This window comes from Abramis brama (genome assembly GCF_963993115.1).
Source record: "Abramis brama genome assembly, chromosome: 7".
Lineage (NCBI taxonomy): Eukaryota > Metazoa > Chordata > Actinopteri > Cypriniformes > Leuciscidae > Abramis > Abramis brama.
This window is the reverse complement of record NC_139969.1, coordinates 31,247,255-31,261,549: the sequence shown is the minus strand read 5'-3', so window position 1 is coordinate 31,261,549 and position 14,295 is coordinate 31,247,255.

Here is a 14,295-nt window from a genome sequence, read left to right as displayed (position 1 = left end):
ACCTGAGGGTGGGCGGTGGGTGGGTATGTCGTGAGAGAGAGAGTGCGCGCGCACGTGATCTGTATCTTTAGAAAAACAGATTGATGCGAGGCAAGTGGCCTAAAATCAAAAAGTAAATCCATTTTTGTTATAGCCAAATAAGATTTGTTAAACTGTGAAATCCAGGACATTTTAATTAAATGTCATGTTGGAGTTAAGTGTTGTCAAATGTGTTTTAGATAAATAAATGTAATTTTTAAAAATGTTCAATTAGCATACAATAATTTGACATTCTTACATTTTTGCAGTTTCATGAATTATGTGTATGTATAGGCCTACTGAAGTTTTGGGGTCAATAATGAATACATATTCAGTAAGGATGCATTTAATTCAAAAGTCACAGTAAAAACATTTACAATGTTACAAAAAATGTGTAACTTGTTATTCTGCACTTGTTATTCTGCACATCCTACAGTAACAGTGTCTCCCAAAGTCTCTCCTTACCCATAAATCTGCTTGAGAAATGTAATCAATTTCACCAATTCAGAGTGATGGAGCACCTTAAAAAGTCCCACACATTGTCATCTTAGACACTAATATCTATATGACTCACAATGAAGTTCTCACCTCGTCAAACTGAAGGAGGACAGGTATTTGTGAATGAGAAAGAGATCTGCTGCCTATAATGAAGATTATTACACCCTTCCCTGAGAAAGCTCTGGCCTGTGAAAAGGATTAATTAAAACAGAAATGATATTCATTCAGACTGTGACAATAAACCATAATATTCACACAGACCATTCGTACACGTGCCATATCTCATGTGAAGAAGCATGATAGATTAGCATGAGAAGCTCACTGCTTCACTCACACCTCTTGTAGTGTATGTACACAGACAAACACAGATGCACCAGTGCACACACACACACACACCCTCTCTGAGTCAATGAGCACTTGTGTCCTGCCCTGTCCTCTCCAGCTGGCATTCTCAGTGGTTTACTCAGCGTGATTGGACGATCACTGCTATATCATGAGTCACATGCCATCTTCATGTGCACAGCAGTGCTCCAACAGACAAAGAAACATCAAGCAACTTTTTCCAATAATATGTATTTACTTGTATCACACGTTGTGTTGTATATGTAAATGCATAGGGCAAAAGTAAACAGATGTTCAATAAGCAATGCTCTCGAGTCTACTTGTGACCTCAAATGAAATCAAAATGAACACATGAAAACCCTTGGGAAGATTGCACAAGATTGTACAATTGTTTGTTGATTGAAAAGTAGGGCTGAACGATTTGGGGGAAATGTCATATTGCAATTATTGAGGTCAATATTGCGATTGCGATATAATAAACAAATCGTTTCATGAGTCAACTTGCTTGGTTCTCAAGGACAATGCACACACAGATTAGTGATAATGCTGAAATGTGTATTTCTCAACTCAAACTAGCAACAACTAAATGCACATTGTTTTCAAATTAAAATAAGATTTTTTGCAAAATTAAATAATGACATCTTTGCATTACTGCAAACTTGTTATTGTCTAAATAGTACAATAGTATAAAATAAATAGAACAATAAAAAAGAACATTTGAATTCTCATGAAAATAAGACATTTTGGATATATCAAAATAAGATATATACATGTTAATTTTTCTCAAGAAAAAAAAAAATAGGCTATCTCACCTAATGCTGTAAACATACAGAGAGCCCTGTCAGCTGGTATTATTATTAAAGGAGTTAAAGTAAAGTAGTAACTGTCTCTAGTATAATGAACAGACACAATTCAAGTTAAGATGCTTTAATGACACCAGAAAGAAGGAGAAAAGGGATCAAAAAGGAACAGCAACAATGTAGCCCCACAGTAGAGGCGGACTCTTCCTAGCAGCCTATGAGTGAAAAACATTGAGAAAAAGCAGTTAGGACTTTGGTATAAGAAACAAATACATCAACAAATACGTTTTAACTGTTTCCTTTATCCAGATCATGGCCTTTAGCCTTTTGATGTCTGCATCGTAAGCTGTAGAGCGGTATATGCAGCACTGCTCGCCCCGGTGAACCGTCACAATCTGTGTTTACCAGTTTAAGGACCGGGTCAGTTTGTTTTGTAGAGGAGATGTGTGCGGATAATTTGACTACAAAATCTTCAGCTCTATGAACATTGGACCTGAACCCTCCTGAATTAAAAACAAACTGGGCTGACCTAAGCATTCTGCTGCTCAGCATCTAGCCCTTCTCCTGCGAGAAACTGTAGTTACAAACGCCCTGTAGTAATTAAGCTCGACACTCGCGAGAGGCGGTGTGTGTGCGCGCTTTGGTTGAGAGCATGCACTGACTGAAGAAGACCATCTCTCGGAGAGTGCGCGAGTACTTTATAGTTTAAAATCGTTTAATTTGAATACAATTTTATTTATAAATTGGCACGATATAAAACGATTATATAAAATGATGTGCCCTAAAGCCTTGTATTGCACCGTGCAGCTCAGACCAAAATCAATGTGGATACTATATGTGAAACTGTTAATTTATCAAGAGAGTAAAGAGCTGACTGACAAGATGATGGAGCAATATTTGGTGTCAAAGCGAAATGTAAAAGCGTCTATTTAAGCGAATTTGTTTTGTTGGTGTTCTTCATTAAGTATAATAGGCTGAACTCAACATTCAAGCAATCCGCCCCCAAATTGGCCCTAATTTGAAAGTGAAACTAAAATGCGCACACGTCTGCACTGGCATTCATAATGGTGCGTGTTCACGGGCGCACGCAAGCAGAACAGAGCACCTATGAACCTCTGCTGGGAATTAATTGAAAACGCTCGCTCCGCATCATGTATCCCCGTGCGGACGTGCACATTTTAGTTTTGCTTTCAAAATGAGCAATTTAAAAGCCCCCGCCATTGATACCGGTATTGTCACACGTTGATTAACCGGTGGAGAAATATCCTTACCACCGCCATATCCCTACCAACCTTCCGAATGCATGACTCGCAGAAGGTATAGTTAACTAAGAATGTTTCGGGAAACATGCATTAACGATAAGGTTCAGCTTAAGGTATAACTTAAGAACGATGTTGGGCCGATGTCGGACAGACGTACGTGTGCTATCTGGGTATCAACTAGTAGGCTAGTAAAGAGAAGGCTAAGAGATGTTCGGTTCATGACCACGTTCTGTCACATCACATTTACAAGCACCAAAACGATATTGTTTGATTTTCGTAATAAAATTTACAGAATCTGAGAGCTGAGAATTAGTTAGTTCAAAAGTAACCTGCTCTGTCTTGTCTGTTGGTGTCAGTGTCCTCTTTGCTTCGTGATTTTTCTCTGCATGAGAAAATGGAAGTGTGGCGTGAGAGCGTGTGAAAAGTGTCAAACGCTGAAGGAGTGAAAGTTGGCAGCCCTGCTCTCTCTACTCAGTGTCGGTTATCTTATAGCCAAAATATCGCCATATAACAGAGGTATATTTTTCTGGCCACCAGTTCAGCGTCCGTCTGCTCGGCATCCATCTTAACCCGTTCTCTGAGCACCGGAAAAAGTCACGACGTGACCATACACGCCACACGTGCCACTGCCTAAACTGAAACTTCTTATTAGCGGTGTAGAAAATGGGCAAACAGCTCTCAGAGAGAATGGGTTGTCATGTCCACACAAGCAGACAGGCACAATGTAGAGCTCTAAATGTTTTCTCGATCTTGACGATTGAGCACTTGAATAACCCTAGTTCAATCATTACAGCTCTCTGAAAACTTTTAACATATTGATGGTTATGACAATGTATTTGGTCTTCACTTTTTGGTGTGCACTTTGAAAACAGCCATTCCTGGTACACATCTGTTTCTCTCCACTTTTTAGTGCCAATAAGCAATTTTTGGTGATCCAAATATAAATTGTCTGACTTCAATGTCAATGTCTGTATTTTCATGTTTGTCCACATATAGATCTGAATGGACATACAGCTAATAGTCAAGTCACCTTCATTTTTATAGCGCTTTTAACAATATAGATTGTTTCAAAGCAGCTTTACAGTGAAAATAGGAAATTAAAGTAACAGATGGTTTTGGCTTTACAGCAGCTCTAGAATAAAGTTATTGTCCAGCTAAAGTTAGTTTTGATTGATTCACTTCTGTTGCAAAGATCATTAGTTATAACTTAGGGGCCAGGCTGAGGCTCGGGAACAGATTCAGTTCTTGGGGCAGGAACAGGTCGAGGAACAGAACGGGGAACAGGAACAGGATGGTGGCGGCCATCTTGGCTGAGGGCTCAGGCATGACGTGAAGAAGCCTTGGGTCTGGCTGTGTTCCATATTAAGGCATGGCGCTTTCCAGACACCGGAGGACGGTCTCCCTCCAGTCCGGTGGTGTCAGGGAGGTCAATGGGATGGTTGAATGTGGCCCCAATCCGGAACAAGGTACTCAGGCTCTTGTCGTCAAGGGCGCGAAGAAGAAGAAGAAGAAGAAGAAGAAGAAGAAGAAGAAGAAGGCAGAAGGTTTACACACACTTAATACAACATAGACCACACAATGACACACAGGGCTTAAATACAAAGGGAAACAGATCAGGGAAAGGAGACACAGCTGACAACACTAACGAGGAAACAGGTGTGACAGATGAACTAATGATGGTAACCATGGAAACAAATGAGTGGCAGGAAAACAGAACAAAGGAAGACATGTGACTAATGAAAACAAGACTCAGACAGAACACAACTCTGGATTCCATTCATATGAATGAATGAGGCATTTATATAGTGCTTTATTATGTACTACTGTACACCCAAAGCACTTTACTATCATATCAGGGGTCTCTCCTCAACCACCACCACATCATATGTTGGCAAAGGGTCGGTCAAGCTTGGAAAATAATACCTTTCCCATATTTCAGTGGTAAACATGCAAAAACATCTATTTTACATTCAACTAAGTGCCTCAAACAAAACTCTTAAATATCTTTAAACTGTCCTGTATTATATGCTGATATATGGCACATCATTTCCTAGTGTAAAAAGTGATCAGTTGACTTTACTTAATTTTAAGGCAACAGGTTTCCTCACTTTTTTAAGTAAATCAACTTTGTGTGTAATTAACAAAATAAGTTATGTGAACTTGACAATTCCAAGTTACTCTGGCAAGTAAAAGTTATTAAAACAAAAGAAAATGTGTTGTTCGTACTAACTTATTCTAATTAAATTGCAATTACTTAAAAATGTCAATCTACTTAACTTAAAACTAACAAGTTTTTCTGAGTTTTGTCTACTTAATTTGAGGAATCCCGTTGCCTTGAAAAAATGAAGTAACCACAACTTATTGTATGGTACTTATAATTCACTTGTGACTGATTTGATGTAATCTCATGTAATCTTTAAAAATGTGTAGGCTACTACAAATCTTAAAAAAAAAAAAAAAAGTTCCAGACAATTTTTTCCTCTACTTACATAAACTGCACAAAAACACTTCTCTGAAGAAAAAAAAAAAAAAAAAAAAAACATTTTAAATTAATTACTTTCAATTTCAATGTATTCAGAAAAGCAAAAATTGTATTCAAAGCTATAATACATCCCCTTTGACTAAGTGAAAAAAAAAAAAATCTAAAAAAGCTGACTTACATTCTGCTGCTGACAAAAAATACATTGATGCTGTTCACCTTAAATTGAAATGTTCCTCATACCTGCAGGGTAGTCTATGTGAAATACATATACATGAGTTCAAACAAAATACATAAATAAGCATATTAGAATGACTTTTGAAGGATCATGTGATACTAAAAATTCAGCTTTGATCACAGGAATAAATTATATTGAAAGACATACAAATACACTGTAAATAATTTTTTTCATGATTTATCACAACTTTTTTCCTTTTGTCAAATCAACTTAATTAATGTGGTTCAGATAACATAATATTTTGAGTTTCTGTTGATAAAACCAGTCTCCTTTTAATTTCAGTGAACTCAACATTTTAAGGCAACCAGGTAACTTACTTTTTTTAAGTTAAACCAACAATATATTTTTTTACAGTGTAGAAACCAGTTATTTAAAATTGTAATGATATTTCACAATGTTAGTGTCATAAAAACACTAATATTGATAACTTGTAATCTTGGTGAGCCAGAGCATACACAGCTATTACAAAAGGTGCAAAAATTCACATTCAAACAATATCATATTTATGTTCAACTAACTGCCTTAAACAAAACTCTTCTATATCTCTTATATAATTAGCATATAGGCTATTAGGAAACCGTGACACATCGTTTTCCTACTGATAATAGATTGCATCAAATTCCAAGGCAATAGCAGACCAGTAAATCCAGCTGATGGCATGAAATCAAAATCCAATAAATAATAATAAAAAAACAACATTTACAGTGCCTTTGAAAGACTTGTATACTGAAGAAAATGATTCATTGGCTCAACATCCATTACTTATATAAAGATAAATAGATTAAACTCAAATATTTATATATTCATAACATTTCAAGCTCTACTTAACATTTTCTAGTGTATGCAATGGAAAAATGTTAATTAAAAGGTGAACATAAGTGTATGCGTAAAGTAAATGAAAAAACGCAAGTAACATCAACTAGCATTACAATTTGGTTAAAATTAAGTAAACCGAACATACACTTTTACGTATTTGTGAGCTGCGTGATATATAAAATATTCTATCCAGTGCAATAGTTGTGTGGAATACTGCATTATCATGTTTGGAGCTTAACAACCCCAGTTTCTATTCAACACCATTACAGGTGCATGGAAAAATGTCCTGGACATTCAGCTCAAAATAACTTTTGTGTCACAAAAAAACAAACACTTGGGCTTATCCCTGTTACTTGGGGTGTCACTAAGTAGATGCTTTCCCTCTATGTTTCCAGCTGCCTCAAACATCGTGCTTCACGAGCCACGACCTCTCCAGAAGCATGTTTTCTGTGGATCTCTGTGACTAATTGTTTCTATTGTGGTCTTTATTAAGTTTGTCACTCGGCAGGTCTGTGGCACCGGGCCTGAGCCAGAATGGAGAGAGCAGATGAACAGAAAGGAAGAGTAGGTGCGACCACACCATCACCCCCTCAAAGCATGGCCTCTCACTGCGCTGCCACTCACTCCTGCCGAGGGATGATTAACTAGACTTATGTAACCAGACAGTTCTTTACTTACTTTAAGACATTCACACACCCTATGCAAGCATAATTATGGATTCTTCAAATTAATTTAGGTTTAGGTTGGTAATACTGATCAATTAGTAACTTGCCATTTAGTGACATTTGGAGTTCTTTTTCTACTCAAAATGACATATTCAAACACAAAAACAATCCATCAAATGTTACCGTCATTGTGTATGTCTTGGTACATATTGTTCACATAACGTGTTTTCTATGATTAGTAGATTTGGTATTTCACATAATATCTATTGTATCAATTATTAAGATATTTGTTAGTAAAGCATATACATAAAAGTTGTGGTTTAATTCAATGTTATATTGTTTGAGTGAAATATATTGCAAAGGAAACTTCAATTAACTAAATAGATATTACTCAACCTTTTACTAGCCAAGTAAAAAGTACTTATTTTCTTTGTTAATTTCACTCAACTTAGTTGAGTAGAGTTTACTTAATTGCATATATGAAATGTACTTAATTTTTCTTTGGCAAGTTTTTGCACGTATATTTTTTAAGTAAATATTACTTCTTGTTTTGTTTTGTTTTTTTCAGTGCAATTTACCGGTATATTTGGAAAGGTCCTGTTCACACATGATCTGTTACCGGTAATTTACCAGTAAATACTGTATGTGTGAAAGGGTCTAGAATTTTCTATTTAGAAGGACTCACCTGAACTGGTTTGAATAATAACTCATTTTTTATTCCACAAGAAAAGGACCTTGTTGTTCTAATACACAGATTTACCCGCTGTTGCTTTGTAAAGCATTCAAAAGGGCTTAATGAATATTCTCTGCACCTTTTAATTAATCCTGAAACTGAAGCAAACATTGAGTTTGTTGACGGAGACATATGGGCTGCAGAGAGTGTTTCTGCACAGTTGACAAATCTTTGAGTTCACCAATTCTGCTCAATAGATCTAGTCTAGTATTGATCGATTACTCTGTACACTCCTCAGACAGCAGGGAGGAAAAGTATTGGATAACCTTGATAAGAAAGAGATTTATCACAATCACCATGGCAACCCTGACCATTTTCTTAGTATATTTCATTAGCATTTTTTTGTGCATCTACATCTACATATTCGCCCATCTACATTCTTTCACAAGTGGATGTGCTATTGAAGACCAAACTTAGAGAGATCTCGGTGAACTTTGAAAAACTATGGCCTTAAATGTGTTTGAACACTTTTGGGTACTTTAATCACACTTGAAGTTCCACAAACAACTTTTTTGCAACGTTTTGAAATGTGTGATTGTGGTATAATTCTTACATAATGTAAATATACAGTATATATTAGCGCTGTCAGATCGATTAATCACGATTAATCGATCTGACAGCACTAAAATGGTAGCAACATTTTAGGTTTTATGGATTTAACTTAAATTTACATTTAAAAAAAGCATATTTAATTAACGGATAATGTATTATGTTAAAACACCAACTTACCAAAGCACTCTGTTTTGTACATTTATAATACACCCGGCAACAGGTGGTAATGAGAAAAACACACTTACTGTAGAATCAAAACGCATTAAAAGTATCTTTTCCACATGCCGAGGTAATTGTTATGAATATACTGTATATGGAAGATGCACAGTGTCATTCACACAAACACAAAACACCAGCATGGTAACACACATGACACTAAAATAATGCAATGAACATGTATTTAACAACATAAGATGTAGCATAAAACCCACGCAACTGATAAGAAAAAAAAAACTAAGTAACATCAAATGCGAAGGAAATCTTGGAGTGTCTATTTACACATTTTCACTGTGAATTATAAGATGACTGTATATTTAATAGTATTTTACTATAAAAATATATACGAAACTTACCATTAGATTTATTACAATTTTACACTAAGGGAACTTCGCAATAATTTTTTTAATACCATTAAAATGACAATTATTTTTTTTTTACAGTGTATCTTTTTAAATGTGGTTTACAATTCAGATTTTTAAAGTCAGGATTTTAGTTATGAAATAAACCACTTATTTTTAAAACGATAAAACTAATCTTGACAGAGGAGCTTCTCTTTCTAAGATGGCTTTCATATTATGAAGCAAATGTTTAAAGATAAAAAAATAAAAAACGGTACAATATCAACAACTTTGCAGTCAGCTTTGCATCTATAGGCACTGGAGTTGTTTGTGCTTATGTAATGGGTGAACATGCTCGGAGACCCTACTGGGTGTTAGCGGTTCAGGACTGGCACACGTTCACACCATGTCTCTCTCCTTCTGCTGTCCGTGACAGAGGGGAAGCATTACTAATCTGCCTCAAACAGAGCAACAGAGACTCTCAGAGATGGAGAGCCAGAGGAGATATAGAAAAACGTGTATATGGAAGAGAGAAACTAGCATATAAACAAGCATGTAAAACCACTTTTGTTCTGCTCTGACAATGAGTCTTCTCCGTGTTACCGAGCAACATTTCCATAAAAAAGCCTAAGCTAAAAAAATAAGCTGAATCACACTGCGGTACAAATTAGTTTGAGTCCAGGACCTAAAATAAATTCTGGAAACCAATCCATGATATTCATGATATTCATGATTCACATGGTGCATCATATTTAGGTACTGAAGATCAATGGGAAACTTGAACTTGAAATGTGAGTTTGAAAGAAAGAAAAAACCTTGAGTGTGAGGCTGAGGTGCCAGTTTGGAAACCCACCGAACAATAGAGCTACTGATTGCCATTTTGCTTTTTGTGACTGCGTATAGGAGGGTTTGTTCTCGTAATGGCAAGAGCCTGGCTAAATGCATGTCTTAATTGTAATGTTTAAAGGAACCACGCTGAGAATGGGAATGAAAGCAAAAAGAGCGACTCAAAGGTGAGAAAGCATGAACGATGGAGGTTGAGGCAGCGTCTGGAATATAAAACCAAATATTTGTGGTGTTTTTACATTGTTGCAGTTGTTTAAATGATAGTGATTAGACGCACTTGTGCATGCTATTGTGCTATGCTTTTCTGCTGAATTTTAAACAGATGGTAAAATAAGGCATATGATTGATTTACTAGTTAATAACTATTCTGGTAAAGACCTTTCTAGCAAAATTTATTGTAATGTGAAATAGCCTTAGGATTAAAAGTAAGTGTTTTGACAAACCAGTTCAAAAATTGAACTACCAAATGTTTCTGTTTGGAGTGCAGAATTATGATCAATCACATTCCCTGACATGAAAAATATATCCATATCATCTATATACTGTGGGGTCCAAAAGTGAGATCACTACTGAACTTGATTTTGAATTTTTCTTAATACATTTTGTTTATAGCAAATTATTAGTACGACAATTTGAGTTAGAAAAGTTACATTTAAAACTGATCTAAATGTCAGAATGTCTCAGTATTTTATTTGCCCTGTTTGCTTTAATGGCAGCAGCAAATGCTATTATTATGGAGAAGGCCCTAGACCAGGGCTGCGTCCGAAATCGTATACTCTAGTAATTACTTCACAACCAGTAAAAAATATTTTGTTCTATGCGGAAAATGTTTCCATTTTTAGTACATCACTGTCGTGTAAATTTACTCTCTGTGTGATTAAAAGGGTTGCCAGTTAACAAATAATAGCAACATCATGTCAAGAGAATCATCGCAAGTGAAAATGATTATAACCATCTCAACAATGAAAACATCTAAGACTCTGTGTAGACAGAAGCCAGTTTTAATAACTCTTCCTTTGCTCTGGAGAAACATCTCCTCCTGCTATGAATGTCTATTTAACATAGGAAAAAAATTCACTTATTTGTTGTGAATGTATTTGTCACTGAATCGTTCATTCAAGAGATTTGTTCAAAAAGTCTTTGCGTGAGTCATTAAATCATTCATTTTAAAATTAATTCAATATTTTTTTTTTTATTGCATGAATGCAGCAATTAACATTTTGTCAGAATCTCTTAGATAAATTAGACTTATTTTATTTGTTTATTCAAAATTGTGGGAGAATCGTGATTTCTATTTTACATAATTTACTCAATTTAACCAGAATCGTGCAGCTCTAAAAAGAACTGTCATGTTTAGAACATTCTTGATGTAGAACTGTGATGTTTAGAACATTCTGGATGTAGAACTGTGATGTTTAGAACATTCTGGATGCGGAACTGACGTTTAGAACATTCTGGATGTAGAACTGTGATGTTTAGAACATTCTGGATGTGGAACTGGTGATGTTTAGAACATTCTGGATGTGGAACTGTGATGTTTAGAACATTCTGGATGTGGAACTGGTGATGTTTAGAACATTCTGGATGTGGAACTGACGTTTAGAACATTCTGGATGTAGAACTGTGATGTTTAGAACATTCTGGATGTGGAACTGGTGATGTTTAGAACATTCTGGATGTGGAACTGGTGATGTTTAGAACATTCTGGATGTGGAACTGGTGATGTTTAGAACATTCTTGATGTGGAACTGTGATGTTTAGAACATTCTGGATGTGGAACTGTGATGTTTAGAACATTCTTGATGTGGAACTGTGATGTTTAGAACATTCTGGATGTGGAACTGGTGATGTTTAGAACATTCTGGATGTGGAACTGGTGATGTTTAGAACATTCTTGATGTAGAACTGTGATGTTTAGAACATTCTTGATGTGGAACTGTGATGTTTAGAACATTCTTGATGTGGAACTGTGATGTTTAGAACATTCTGGATGTGGAACTGGTGATGTTTAGAACATTCTGGATGTGGAACTGGTGATGTTTAGAACATTCTTGATGTAGAACTGTGATGTTTAGAACATTCTTGATGTAGAACTGTGATGTTTAGAACATTCTGGATGTAGAACTGTGATGTTTAGAACATTCTGGATGCGGAACTATATTGTTTTGAACATTCTTGATGTAGAACTGATGTTTAGAACATTCTGGATGCGGAACTATATTGTTTTGAACATTCTTGATGTAGAACTGTGATGTTTAGAACATTCTGGATGCGGAACTGTGATGTTTAGAACATTCTGGATGCAGAACTATTGTTTTGAAAATTCTTGATGTAGAACTGTGATGTTTAGAACATTCTTGATGTGGAACTGTGATGTTTAGAACATTCTGGATGTGTGATTGTCTTGTGCCACACTAGGAGATTAGATCTCAGTGCGTCTGCTGTCTCTGTCACTCCCTGTTAAGACAAGCACATCGAGATCAATCATCCAGCAGTGTTTAGAGGCGGTCTTCAGGAGCAAAGACAAAGGCAGCGGGCGGTACGAACAAGATGATGCTTAATTAAAAAGCCGAATCTGCTTCCCATCGCTAATACGGGCTGACAGAGGTCAGGGACAGTATGAGAGACGCTTTCAAATTGAGACAGAGACTCACTAGGACAGGGCCTGGATTTTCAACCAGCGATTTCCAAGACCAGCCCTTAACAAATAACATAGCAAACATTCTAGAATCAAACTTAATAGAGTAGCCTACAGCTAAAAAAAAATGCTGCATACAAATGAAAAAGTGAAACAAATTAAAATGAATAGCTATGCTGTAAAACTGCAGTATGGCTTAGACTATGCTTATCTGTAAAATGTCATGTCCACAGTATAAAAACCTTGATTTTGTCTTTATGGCCTTTTTTATTTGGAAGGGAGGATTCTTACTTCTTACAGACGGATAAGTCTAAATATAATTTTGACAGGAAAAACATATAGAATATATAAACGCGGCAGCACCTAAACCTTTATTTTACAACTATTATCTGTTTTGGACATGATATAGGCCTATGTGGATTCACTTTTCCTCTCTGTAAATGCGCGTGCGTGTGTGAGAGAGAAAGCGCGCGCGCTCTGCCAATTGACAGATAAAAACACTGATGCGCTGCTTTAAATAAAAATAAAATTGGTGCGATTAGTTTATGCGATTGTTAAAATCTGATTTTATTCCTCTGTGGAAACACAGAAGTCTAGCTGTTCCCTTAACAGATAAATTGGTCACACGCCAATAATTGGTCTTATATACTTGGCAATGTTTCTGTGCAGATCTGCCATATGTCAGTCGTTCTTGTGATGTTGATGTTCTACACAATTTCTCTGATGAGAAGAAAATAGAATTTTTATTTATTTATTTTTACTTTCAGAACCTAATGTTGTGCTCTATTAAACGTTGCGATTTCACATCTCTCTCTCTCTCTCTCTCTCTCTCTCTCTCTCTCCTCTCTCTCTCTTGTTTCTGGAACAATCTCTCTCTCTTTCTATCTGTAGCTATACAGTTCAGGTCAAAAGTTTGTAATAATAATGATTTTTAAGTATCTTATGCTTATCAAGGCCTCATTTATTTCATGCAGTAAAAACGGTAATGTTGTAAATTATGGCTGTTTTCTGTTTGAATAAATATAATATATTCCTGTGATCATTAGGCTACTCCAGTCTTCAGTGTCACGTGATCCTTCAGAAATCATTCTAATATGATGATTTGATGCTTATAGAAACATTTATTATTATCATCAATGTTGAAAATTGTTTTTGCTGCTTAATATTTGTGGAAACTGTGATAGATTTTTTTCAGGATTCTTTGACGAATAGAGAGTTTAAAAGAACAGCATTAATATTATAAATGTCTTTCCTGTCAGTTTTTAACAATTTAACGCATCCTTGCTTAATAAATGTTGTTTTCATTTTATCTTTCTTACACCAAAATCTTTCCAGTTTTGATATTAAGCGTCAAAAACTATTTTCAACATTGATAATAATGTTTGCAGAAATGTTTCTTGAGCATCAAATCATCATATTAGAATGATTTCTGAAGGATCATGTGACACTGAGGACTGGAGTAATGATGCTGAAAATTCAGCCTATAAGAGACTTCCTTCAAAAACTTTTTGTCTGGTGGTGTGTATATATAATATTTGTGGCATTGCATTTACCAAAAAAACTTTTTTTGCTGTTGTTGTAAAAAACTGCAGCAGTTAGTTGAAATCAAAGCACTTCTAACAGAGCGCTGACGAGAGACAATTAGCTTTTAAAAGTTCTGAGATGTGAAGTTCTCAAAGTGCATCTCATCCCATTATGTCTCCTAACTCATTAAAAAAATGACACCATCAAAGAATGGAGCAGTTGGGCTTCTCAGTAGTGTGTGTGTGTGGGTGACTGTTGGGCTTCTCAGTAGTGTGTGTGTGTGTGTGTGAGAGAGAGAGAGAGACAGAGGTGTTACAAAACAAGGCT